Source organism: Thermobia domestica, chromosome 8 (assembly GCF_964235325.1).
Source record: "Thermobia domestica chromosome 8, izTheDome1.hap1.1, whole genome shotgun sequence".
Taxonomy (NCBI): domain Eukaryota; kingdom Metazoa; phylum Arthropoda; class Insecta; order Zygentoma; family Lepismatidae; genus Thermobia; species Thermobia domestica.
Genome location: NC_137461.1, coordinates 132487006 through 132499919, shown reverse-complemented (window position 1 = coordinate 132499919; position 12914 = coordinate 132487006). Strand labels below are relative to the sequence as shown.

Below are 12914 nucleotides of genomic sequence, written 5' to 3'. Positions count from 1 at the left end.
ACTGATCCTTTAACCTGTCGTTTGGAACCGACAGTAGTTGACGGGATAATAAAAACAAAAATGTATGTGGAAAGAAAGTTCTGTTAACATTTGATTCAATAGAGAAAGGAATGCAGATATTGTAAAATATTTTACAAGATATTATTGAGTACTATGCACTTTTTATAATAATGAATAATTATGTACTTTTAAAAAGACTAAAAAATACCGTACCTATTATTAAAAATTATGTCGTTTCTGTTTTGAAGCCAAACTTTGTTCCTTGTTATTTGTTTATTTGTCCCAATGTTTCAAAAATGGTCTCGCATTATAAAATATTAATGTTGCAGCTTTTATTGGAATTTAATTTATTACAAGGTTGTATGTACATGTATCAGACATTTCTAAGAAATATAGTATCTGCAAGCTTATATACTTAACTAATTTCTACTGTCTGAAAGTTCTGTCCAAAGCCAGGGTCTAGTCTACTTACTCTAGCGTAGCTAGTTGCGGCTAGAAGATCAGGCAGGGTAGGATGACTAGTTCCATTCCCTTTATTTCAAAATTATAAGCTAAACTGGGAATTACGATCTCCAGTACAAGAATATACAGAGAACTAGGTTAGAGAAACTACATATACAACAACTATATAATAATGTACCCATAACTCAGAAGGAACGGACATGAACGAATCAACAGGACATTCGAATCAAACCTAGTCCATTCAATAAACATAATAATGATATGTTTGTGCACAAAAAAAAAAAAAAAAAAAAAAAAAAATAGGTGCCATGGACAACGGAGTAAGTCCCTGGGGCCCATTAACCCTGTTAGTATAAACAAAACAGTAGACTCGCAATAAAATAGTTATTGCAACAACGCTGTTCATTGGAAAGTCATGGTTTATAGTTCTTCCTCTTCAACATAAAACAAGCTTTCCAGACATGCTATGTATTGGGACCCATAACGCACTTAAACAGATTAAACTGGAAGAATGTCTGGAAAATTTCCTCCAGAAATCCCTCCCATCAACTTTGGACCTCTCTGGAGTGGCCCCGGGTAAAAGCACACAATCCAAATGTATCTCGAAAAATAGTATACAGGATAAGAAATGTGAGTATCAAGTTTTGTATTGATAAACAGAATAGGTATGAGGGAAAAGCGTATATTGGTATACAAGAAATATTTGAGTAGACCAAGAAAATGAAAGGATATTGTAAGGTAAAATCATTGGAAGCTAGAGAATTTTTTTGATAGACCAAGAAAGTGAATGGAATAAGGGACCCTTTGAAGATTAGGTATCAGTAATAATAATGCCGACCGTGTTGGTTTAGTAATTAGACCAAAATCCATATTATGAATAGAGGCCAACTAAGTCCGTATCATAAAGAAAAAAATAATATCAAGAAGTGAGTAGCATTGGTTTTTAAAACCTGTTCGTAGACAAGTTTAAAGTCCAATAGCAGAACGACTAGATGATATACAATATAGCTTCTCTTAACTACAAAATAAGCATTTGTTGTACAGAATTCAAACAAATGTCTATAAAGTGGAAGCACTTACTGCTTTTCTCACTCTCAGTAAATTTAGTTTTCACCCTTTATCCTACGTATAAGATTTTGCTAATTGTATTCTGGGATACCAATTGGATTTTGTTAGTGAATTATCTGGAACTCTGAAACACTATTCTGTAAAAGTATTTTATGACTGTATTACTATCAAAATTTAATTCCAATCAACAGAAAGAGGAAGGAAATATTGGGATGTTTATTAATCAGGATGATGCTTCCGTTCACAACTCAAGAGCTAGCAATTCACGCTAATTCCTTCGAACTGGTTGATCACCATATCTTTGGAAGTAGGCGTTTCTGGATGACAATGTTATTATGAATGCTGTTGACGTATGATTTCAAGAATAAGAGAACTTTTTCCAAGGGAATCTAAGTTTAGAACAGTGGTGGACAAACCAAGTATCTAACGTGGAAAAGTTGTACAGTATATTTTGCTTTGTGTTGTAGTTTGTTTTCGCTTGGTGAGTACTAGCACAATAAAAGTACTTCGCAGTAACATTAATGTTTTGAATTTTGACATAAACTCATTTTACGAAGTTTTTAAATGTATCTGGTTGCTATAACGTTAGCTTTTTAACAATACGAGGTAAGTGCTAGACATAGTTTACGCTCCGAAAGTTGTAATTTAGGCTTACCACACTACTCATCAGTAGTGTCATTTGAAGTCTTACCTGGGGGGGGGGGACTATCTACCGACGTAAATAATTTATTTCATATATATCAAACTCAGTGGTAATTTTCGCTCTCTGAACTCTCTAGATGATGCCTCTGCTACTCACTTCCACTGGAACTTAGCTCTCACAATAAATAACCCTATTCGAGTTCTCCAAGTTCAGGTATCTATTCCCATTTTGACACGGATGACTGACTTCTAGAGCGATGTTAACACACGTCCGAATGCTACGGCTTCAAGCAACTCATTATAGAAATTTAGAAGAAATGCCTGTTTAACCGACTTAAATTGTGATCGAATTATTCAAAATTCGATAAACTTGCATTCAATAAACTCTTATATATAATCGAAAAAGCGTCAGTCAAACTATAAAGGTTAATACTAGCTTTTGTCATTTTCTTTTACGACCACTATATGCCCCTTGTTGCGAAAAATTTATTCGTATTATAAAACCGATACCTTCCCATAAATGTCATAAATTTAACGGATCTTGTGAGATGAAATGACAAAAAAAAAAAAAAAAAAAAAAGGCATTGCCTGTGTTGCATGATATATTTTAGCTATGGGATCATGTCATTGTAGGGCTTTTCCGACAAGTGACAAGTAAAATTCCAAGTTCAAAACCCAAGGAAAACATCGGTTGTGTGCGCTTGACATGACCAAAATGATGAAATTATCATTTTGTGTGTCTTTATGAGAAATAATAATAATAATAATAATAATAATAATAATAATAATAATAATAATAATAATAATAATAATAATAATAATAATAATAATAATAATAAAAGAAAGATATGCATGCATGCATAGGTCCACTATCTTCTTCAGGTAACTAAATTAACTTCAAGTGTTTCAACCATTTTTGACACATAATATCTTGAAAACTTTTAGAGATATTAGAGGGAAGAATACGCGGTTGATAATGAACTTTGTAATTATGTCACAATATATTTGAACCTCACTTTCTGAGAAATGGCGTATTCCAAAGGTAATTCAGTAACACCCTAATTTCAGTTTTACCAAGTAATTAGCAAGAGTGATACGGTGTGCGTCGTCCAGGGCACTCAAACATTGCTGTATGGAACAAACATTGAGAGAAGAACTGGGAAGCTAAGAGATAGCGAACTCCGATGTAGACAGCCGGCGACGTTGGGTGTAGTTTTGCTGAACCTCACATAAGCCCACTGGCAGACCCAGATCTCAAGGTAGTGTTGCGCCTGAAGTTCATATATATATATATACGAGGGCTGATCGACAAAGACTGAAACTGATTATTGTACAGCAGTTTCCTTTGTTGCAGAATGCCGATACGTGTGATAGTTGAAGAGTTGTGTTTCATATATACTTTCACTAGGTGGCAGCATTGTTTTATCGCTAGGTTGGGAGTAATCCGCTGTTTTCTAGACACCGCTTCCATTTCGCCTCACAACGTGCTGTTTATATGCATGCAATGGAGGTTACACGAAAACAGTATGGAGCAATAAAGTTTTGTTTTCGCTTGAACTATACAGCTTTTGAAACATACTAAAAGCTCAAGCAAGTTTATGATGAAAGTGCATTACCTCGAGCAACAGTGTTTCGGTGGTTCAAAGAATTCAAAGAAGGACGAGTTTCATGCGTTAAATAAGGTGGACCTGGTGTTTCGGCCTCTGCTGTGACAGAAAGAAACATCAATACTGCTGCTGTGATTGTCCGTGAGGATCGCAGGATAACATTACGTAAACTAAGTGAAGTGTTGGGAACTTCATATGATAGTGTTTTTTCAATAATGCACGATCACCTCCATATGTACCGTGTTTGTGCCCGTTGAGTATCACGACAGTTGACTTCGAAACAAGCTTTCTTGAGCTTTTCGTATGTTTCAGAAGCTATATGGTTCAAGCGAAAACAAAACTTTATTGCTCCCTGTTGTTCTTCTCGCGTAACCTCCATTGTATGCATATACACAGCACGTTGTAAGGCGAAATGGAAGCAGTGTCTAAAACGCAACGGATTACTCCCAACCTACCGATACGACAATACTGCCACATAGTGAGAGTATACATGAAACACAAGTCTTTCAAGTATTAAACGTGCCGTCATTCAGCAACAAAGGAAACTGTGCGATACAATAATCAGTCTGTGTTTGTTGATCAGCCCTCGTATATATATATATATATATATATATATATATATATATATATATATATATATATATATATATATATATATATATATATATATATATATATACATATATATATATTAGTGTTATTATTTTACGTAACATTCTCTCTACTCTGAATGATAGTAACAAATATAAAATCCAAGAATTCATTCTGTCCATTTTTTCATGCATTATACACTTCAGAAAAAAAAAGTCTTATAATACTGATAATTGTAAGAAAGCATTTTATTGTTTATTTGTTTTCTGTATACAACAGGGGCGGATCCAGGGGGCGATCGGGGCGATCGAGGCGATCGCCCCCCCCCCCCAGAAGAGAGAACTTTTTTAATTTTATATATAAATAAACCCCATCCCAGAGTTTGGAGCTCCTAAAAGTAGCTCTAAGTATAAATATTACAACCAACAGCCCCCCCCCAGAAGTCCGTCCTGGATCCGTCCCTGGTATACAAAGAAGCATTTGTGTTATTTATCTCATATTCTGGTAGCAATAGAAAACAAACATACAAAAAAAGTTTTATGTGATAAACGGAAGGAAAAAAACTTGACAACGCTTGTTACGGGGAATCCCACAAACGAAATTCGATGCAAATAACATTTCTCTGCTACCTAATTGCTGCTTTTCTTTCAAAAACTCTATTCCTGCCAAAAGAAAAGATTTAGGTTACCCTTCAATGGTTGAGCATTTGCCCTACAGCTGAACACGGCTTTTTAAAATAGACTCTGACTGACTGTGGGTGCAGAAAAAAAAAAACTGTTGGATTCCTCTCACCCGCTCACTTCAAGTATGAATATCAATCATAAGGGATTTCCTAAATATATTCAAACTGAGCGCTATAATCTTTCTGTTCTTCCCAGTAGAGGCGGTAGTAGTGATTGCTAGATGACAAGTGAGCATCTGGTGGCGAGAAAGCGAAATACTTGGAGAAGGGAGGGGGAAAACCACCTTAATCATAAGGTTTTTGTAGTTAATGGTTTGTTACTGCTTTTCTGTACATAGTGGAATTCCTTAATAGAGTAATTGCATGAGGGCCAGGGAGATAGATTGAGATCTGCACATTGTCCTAGTAATGCTTCGTGATTTGCAGGAGAGAAACAGACTTATGTGTTCTGTTTCCGAGACACACATCTCACAAAGCTAGGAAGCTAACTTAGCAGGCTGAAAATTTCACCCAGAGACAACGAGGAAAGTAAGGAGATTAGACAAATGATCTTGATATTTTTAAATAGTAAGGATGCTAAGTGACATGTCGTTGATAGATTTCAATAAAATAAACATAGCCGTGATTTTGGATAGGAACAAAATGATCATATCAAACGTTTCTTTTCATGACTTTTCGTAAGGGAATCTTAAAATAATAGAAGGGTTTATGCACTATGAATAGCACGCGAAGAATTTGGGACGAAAATGAAAAAGGATTTTTTAGGAAACAGGTTAAAAACAGCAATCCAGACGATCTTGTACTGTCAGCTTTTTGTTTCTACAGTGATTAAGTGATAGATTTCTTCTTCTTAAGGCACAGTGACAGTTTCTTAATCTTATTGTATAAAACTACTACTTCATCAGAACACCTTGCACAGATTAAACACTCCGTTTTCATTTATAGCTAAGCAGACTTCATATACGAGAGCAATACCCCGGTAATAGCATACAAACAAATAAAGTAAACAAAAATTGAAGATCTAGCTGATATTCAGCTGAATCCTCTAAGAAAAGCTGTCGGATCATGAAAGAAAAAGAAAACTTAACTCTGGTGAAATGCAATAACTTAACCTTATTGAATATTGGTTGCTTTGTCCTTCTTTCTCTATGTCAGAGGCGTTATTGGAAACCGAATACAGCCTTCTGCAATCTTCCCACGTGTCTCGTTTTTCTTCTTCTTATTCTATTATTATTATTTTCAGGCTGGATGGGCTTTTTTTCTTCGAAGGAGGAGGAAGGCCGTTTGCTAGGAAAATAGCTTCACAAGAGATGAAATTGATTTTATTTTATTGAGACGTGAATATATTTAACTCAGTTATCGTAAGCATTTTCATTCTTATGAAGAGAGTTTTCTCTTTGTTGCTTGATATATATATATATATGCTTTACGAATATTTCCATCTGTTTCCAGAGCCATATTTATTTATTTATTTCTTATATAGGAACACGTGTTATAGCATCACACCGTCTTTTTTTTTTTTAAACATAAACGGGTATCGACTGGTGCTTGAACATAGGCTATGTGTCCTATGCCGACCATCTATTTGATTTCATATTTTCCGATAATGAAAATTATTTCTTTTAAAACTATAATATCTTCTATGGTAAAAACCAGACATGCTGGAAACCTACCAAGTACAGCGAAACTCCAACTAAATAATACAGATTGATGATTTCTGAACGTAATCCGGATATGAGGAAGTCCATAAAATTCGGTATTTTTTTAAAAAAAAAGTTATTTTGTGAGATAAAAAGGATCCCAATAATCGTTTTTGATTATTAACACAGTAGGCCAAATGTACGAGATCTATTCACAAAGAAATCGAACTTCCTAAATATAATTGTATTTATCGTTTGTGGAAGTTATTCAAATATTCCACAAACGATAAATATTCCTTCACAATATTTTTATCTCCTTCAAAATATTTCCCTCAATTAATTATACATCGTTCCCAGCTCCGAATGTGTCTTCCTATTCTAGAATGCACTTTTTGGAATAATCTAGAGCAGTGGTTTCCAATTACTTCAGAGTTGCAGAACTTCTTTCTTTATTTATCAGAGAAGAGACGAACCCCACCATAACGGTGGAACATTAAACTAAGAAAAAGTTTCTGTTTCGCGGATTCTACCCCGTTAATTTTGGTATCTGCGTAATAATAGTTGAGAAGTAGATAGTAATATTAAAAACAATTTAGTTACCAACCTATATATAAGAATACAACGTACAATACATACATACAAGGGGCCGAATAAAGTTGCGATTATCCGCGGAATTGGGCGGCAAGGGCACCGCGGATAACTCGAAAAAAGACAAACAATGAGGCAAACACGAAAAATACAGTAATATTCGATCTTCGCACTGTAGAGCCTATTGTATTTTACCGGTTGTAGGCTTGGATTAAAATGGATTCTTTTTTAGGTTCGTAATTTAAAAAAAATTCGCGGCACTCGTGGATAATCGTGGCTTTACTGTAATATACTTCATACGTGGTTTGACCACATAAAACCTCCTATACTGTGAAAGTTGACCTTTTATAATGGCCTACGCATTTACTAGTTGCAATGATGTCCCTGCCCTGATTTGGCAAGAGGACGTTAATAGTAGTATGTTCTATCCTTAATTACCTCGGTATTCCATAAGGGCGTAAAATACAAAATATCAAGGTTACGCTGAGTACTTAAATTATTTGCATATTAGGAAAGGAAAGGGAGTCAGTCAAGTAAAATAATATGTTGTGTTTAGAATTGTCGCCTATCAATCGATGATATCAGAAGAAGCTTAAGAACAAGTGAGTTTCGTTTCAGAGTGTGAAACAACGATGCACTTCCAAACTCTTTGGGAATCCAATATTGAAACCGGAAGTGGTAGATGTGCAACTTCCGGTTTAAGTAGAGATCCAAAGGAGAAGGAACAACCTATTCATTGGGACGATGAATTCATATAAGTATGTTTTGTTATCCTTTATCGTTCTTGGCAGTAATCAGGTGCGTCTAACGTCATTGTTTCTGCTCTCATTTTCAGCAACCCACGCAGCGAAAGGAACAAAGGTGAAATTAATGTTGTAAAATCTAGTTATACCAAGATTTCGACGGTTTTATAAATAAGCTAATCGTGCATTCATGACTAATAGTAGAACACTTAATTCTAATCTCCTACTTTTCTCATTTTTTTCTCATTTAATCCGCCTGTTATCTCTGTCCATTTCTCGAACATAACTGTGTGCTTCTACGTCATACAGCAACCAATGGAAAATGGCTGCTATATGGAAGGTCGAAAAGGAATTATTAAATTACTACGAGCGGTCACGGGTTCGATTCCTGATGGGATATACGGTCGAAAAAGTGTAAAGGCGTTTTCAGGTAGCCATCCTAAGTGAACTTTTCCTGATTTTCCTCATTCCCACCAGGCAAATGCCGGAATGGTACATAAAACACAGGTTCCAGGCTGTCTTCTTCCTTTTCCAATATTTTCTTCCTTCCCTTCTCTCGGATAATCTGATCGCTGAAGGACGGCATCCCTCATACGTGACCGGTTGCCATGGCTAAAGATTTCGAAAGTCAAGAAATATAATTAGTAATCCTAATTCATAATTAAATTACTAAATCTTATGTATTTATTTATGATTCCAATAGAAAGATAAGAACGAAGATAGAAAGTCTTCAATGTGACCGCTAAAATCACTTTCTTCAACAACAACAACAAAAAAAAAATCTCGCTATCTTTTACCCCTTTTTCCTCTGATACATTTAGACACAGACAGACGAACGATCACAATCATTCTATAATAACTCCAATACTTATGCGTAACTTAGTTTGGAATCCTAAAATATGCATCGTACAAGTTACTTTATGTCTACATTGATTAACAGTGTTGCCCACGAGACGATTTTTTTTTTGCCTAGTCTCGAAAAAAAAACGAAAAACAACAATTCTCGTCTCTTTTTTCGAGACAAGAATGGAGACGAAATAATAAATAAGTAATAAATTTTACAGGTCTCGCCGACAAGTAGGTACATAGGAATTTATTTTGCAAATAGTAGGTCCAAATCCAATATGAGGATAAGTTATATGAAAATTTGTGGGGGACACCGGGGCTCAGTGGTAGAGCGCTTACCTCTCATGCATGGAGTTCCTGATTCGATCCCCGGCCAAATAAATTTGTGGTAGACAACACCGTGTCCGTGGGTTTTATCGAGGTACTCCCGTTTCCTCCCACTTTCTCATTCCACCAATTCTTCGATCATCATTCTCTTGCCTTAATCATCGTCTCCCTTTGCCTAAAGGTATAAATGTCGGACGTAAACTGAAACATTTCATTTCATTTCATTTTTTCATTAAAATTTGTAAAAATCACCCCAGAAATTAGAATAAATTTACAGGAAGATCGAAATTTCGAAAGAGTTTGGATCCCCAAGATTCTCTCCCCCTGCCCCCTATGTATATTCCTTTTCGTAGCCAACATTAGTTGATGCAAGTCTGAAACCTCAAACAGTGTTTAAATGTTACATGATTAATAGTATAAAGACTACAAATTAATAAAATAATTGTATGAACCAATGAAGATATGCGAGTCATTATATAATATACTCCAATAATAAACATGGTTTATATTTGTTATAGGCCCTATCACACTCTTTGTGGACCTTTAGTGATCCGGAAGAGTTCTGATAACTTCTAGATTAAATTATCTGTGGCTCAGCGGTAGAGCGTTCACCTCTGTTACATGCGCTCCTTGATTCGATCCCAGCTCGCGTCAAGTGAGCTTTGTGGTGGACAAACACCATGTGCGTTGGTTTTTTCGGGGTTCTCCTGTTTCCTCCCACTTTCTTCATTCGACCATTTTCTTAATTTTTCATCATCACCATTTTCTTTAGCCTAGACGGCATAACTGTGGGCAGCGGTGCAAATCTTCAACATTGTGGAGGGGGGGCAAGTAAGACCATCCTTTTTTTCTTTTTTTCTTTTTTTCTTTTTTTTTTTTTTTTTTTTTTTTTTTTTTTTTTGTTAAGCGATGCTCAAAATATTTGTGAAGTTGAAAAACAATCCTGTGAAGGATCAGGGAGCAGAGTTGCCTTCAACATTGGGAGGCGGGCAGATTTGAGGCTTATTCTGGTGGGACATCAATTTCATCTCACTTTCCTTTGTGGCAATCGTACACAAATTATAACATTAAAAAAAAAGACACATTTCAGATCAGATTATTGTGGGGGGACAGTTCCCCCCAGTTCCAAGATTGGAGGGGACATGTCTTTCTCATCCCACCGGGATTTGCGCCAGTGAGCATGGGACGTAAAACATAACGATTTCATTTCATTTCTAGATGAAATGGTCAAAACATCAAGGCAAAAATTTTGTACATACATTTACAAAACGAGACGAGAAAATATTCGGGAGAAGACCAGAAAACTTTTTTCGAAAATCGAGACGGGATGATAAAGAATTCTTCCAGAATTAAGACGAAGCGGGACTTCTTCAAAATTTACGAGACGAATAGGAAACATCATTTCCCGACTCCTCTCGTCTCGCGAGCAATATTATTGACGAGTCATTACGCAACAACTTAAATAAGGTTCATACGCAAATTGGAAAGTATTCTTAAAATTCATACGTATGAAAAAATATTGGGGCGAAAATTAAAAGAAAGATTGATTGATTTTTACATTAAACAAATCGCTGCTTTAGATAAATATCTAAATCAGTTCACCTTTAGAAGTGAAGAAGGAAACCTAAATTAACTTTCCATCTTAAAGATAGAAGCCTATAATCCGCATGCAAATGAGCATGAAACGTGCAATGACATGCAACATGACATCAGGAAACAAATAGTGCTACAGTTCACGTTGTGAGATATTGAAGCTGTTGTGTAATTATGGAATATTATGCTATACGGCAGCGTTTCCCAACCGGTGTGCCGCGGCACACTGGTTTTCCGTGAATGGGCCGTTGGTGTGCCGCGGGGAAATCGAAACAAAATTATCAATTCTATAGCAATCAGATTGCAAGACATAAGGGAAAATGTATATATTTGTATTTCACATTACTATGAACCTCTACTATGAATTTACAATTTTAAGTTTCATACCGTGTACAATTTTAATGTTGAAAGAAGTATTTGTTATCATTGTTATGACCATTGTTGCTCCTTTATTGTTGCAGACTATTTCATAACCTGAAATTTTAAAATATCATTCAATACTTTCGACAAAGCAAACATGCATACAAATTACCTACATTTGTGTCTTAAAAGTAAAAGAGATTTGTTTGTTCGTTTGTTATTTAGTGATCTATCTTCTTAGTGAAAGGTTGGATACAGTTTTCGAAAAAGAAAGCGTACTTTTGCAAACCTGAGTCCAATATTTCATTGAATTGTTTTTTGTTTTTAAATTAGAATGGAAAGTAAACATAATGATTAACTACTGGGGAAAACCAGTGATCGAGCTTCCTTCTCTGTGAGAAAGATCATTAATCACAGAAAAAAATACCACGGTATTTTATATTTACAAATAATATTATATATACGAGTGTGCCGCGAGAATTCAAGTTACAGCCGTCGTGTGCCGCAAGTTGAAAAAGGTTGGGAAACGCTGCTATGCGGTTTAATGTGAACCACTGATTAACACTACGTATAACAACGAAAAAAACTATAAGAAAAGGTTCGGACCAATCGTACTAAACCTTTTCGCTTTCATTTCTTAAGTTAAATAATATCTGCTGCAGTTGTTACAGAAACTACTCCTTACGATATTATATATAATAGAAGTTTTCTGAAAACTTTTTTTTCCAAATGAAACTAATCCATAGCATACAAACCATTCCTTGTGATTTCTTATGAAACATGACTTATAGCATATTATATGAATGTTACAGAAATATTTTTTTTTTTTTTTTTTTTTTTTTGTGAAATATTAGGTTGATGGGCATGAGATGTCTGTTTTGACGTCTGATAGGAAACTCGCTTCAGTAACACAACTAAGGTCACTAGTCTAACGTCACGAAATCTGTGCACGTCCAGAAAATTTTCTTCCCGCCTCTAAAAATAAGGATCATTAACTGAAGAGTGAATATAAAAGATGCGATTTCATGCAAAATGTATTACATTATAAGACTGCTAATGAAATGTTGATTTATGAAAAATGAATAAAATCGCATCTTTTATATTTACTCTTCGGTTAATGATCCTTATTTTTAGAGGTGGGAAGAAAATTCTGAAGAAAAAAAAAACACCCGTGGAAAATATAAAAACCTTTAGTTATGTCCCGATACGTTGAACGATATGACCTCTAAACGAGTGCATCGGGACTAAAGAACTGACAGAAGCACTGACATTCAAAATTATCTTTTATTTATGTGAAGATCATCAAACGTGTACAATCCATTGAATTCAATATTTTTTCTCCGACACCATAAGTTTCTTCTCTCCTACCATCGTAACTCGAAAGTGAAAAAGGAGCCCGTAATAATCAGAAATTAATAAGCATTACAGAAACTAAATGTGGTAATATTTTCTGTTGCTGAGCTGTTGTTGATAAGCCATTAGACTAAATGGAATTAGACAAGATCGGATTGAAGCAGATTGTTTTCCTCTTTTCCTCTGAGAGAATATTCCGATATGCAGAGTTCAAAATGATCTAGTACTTTAAATAGTGGTATTTATAAAATTTGTTAATATTTTTTTGTGGATACTCTGTTGATAGACTACTATTGACGATACTTATTTATTACTCATTATTAGTATTGATGTACGTTTCAGTGCAGTGATGTGCAACAGCCGGCCCCAGAGACAGTCCCGGCCCACTGAACTCTTTCATCCGGCCCGCCTA

General features: G+C 35.2%; 1 protein-coding gene across 1 annotated transcript in view; it reads right to left on the bottom strand.

Annotated features, from left to right (window-relative positions):
- The window catches only part of LOC145693213 (uncharacterized), a 580380-nt gene that overhangs the window by 507732 nt on the left and 59734 nt on the right, over nt 1–12914 (bottom strand). The gene's annotated exons all lie outside the window — the stretch shown is intronic.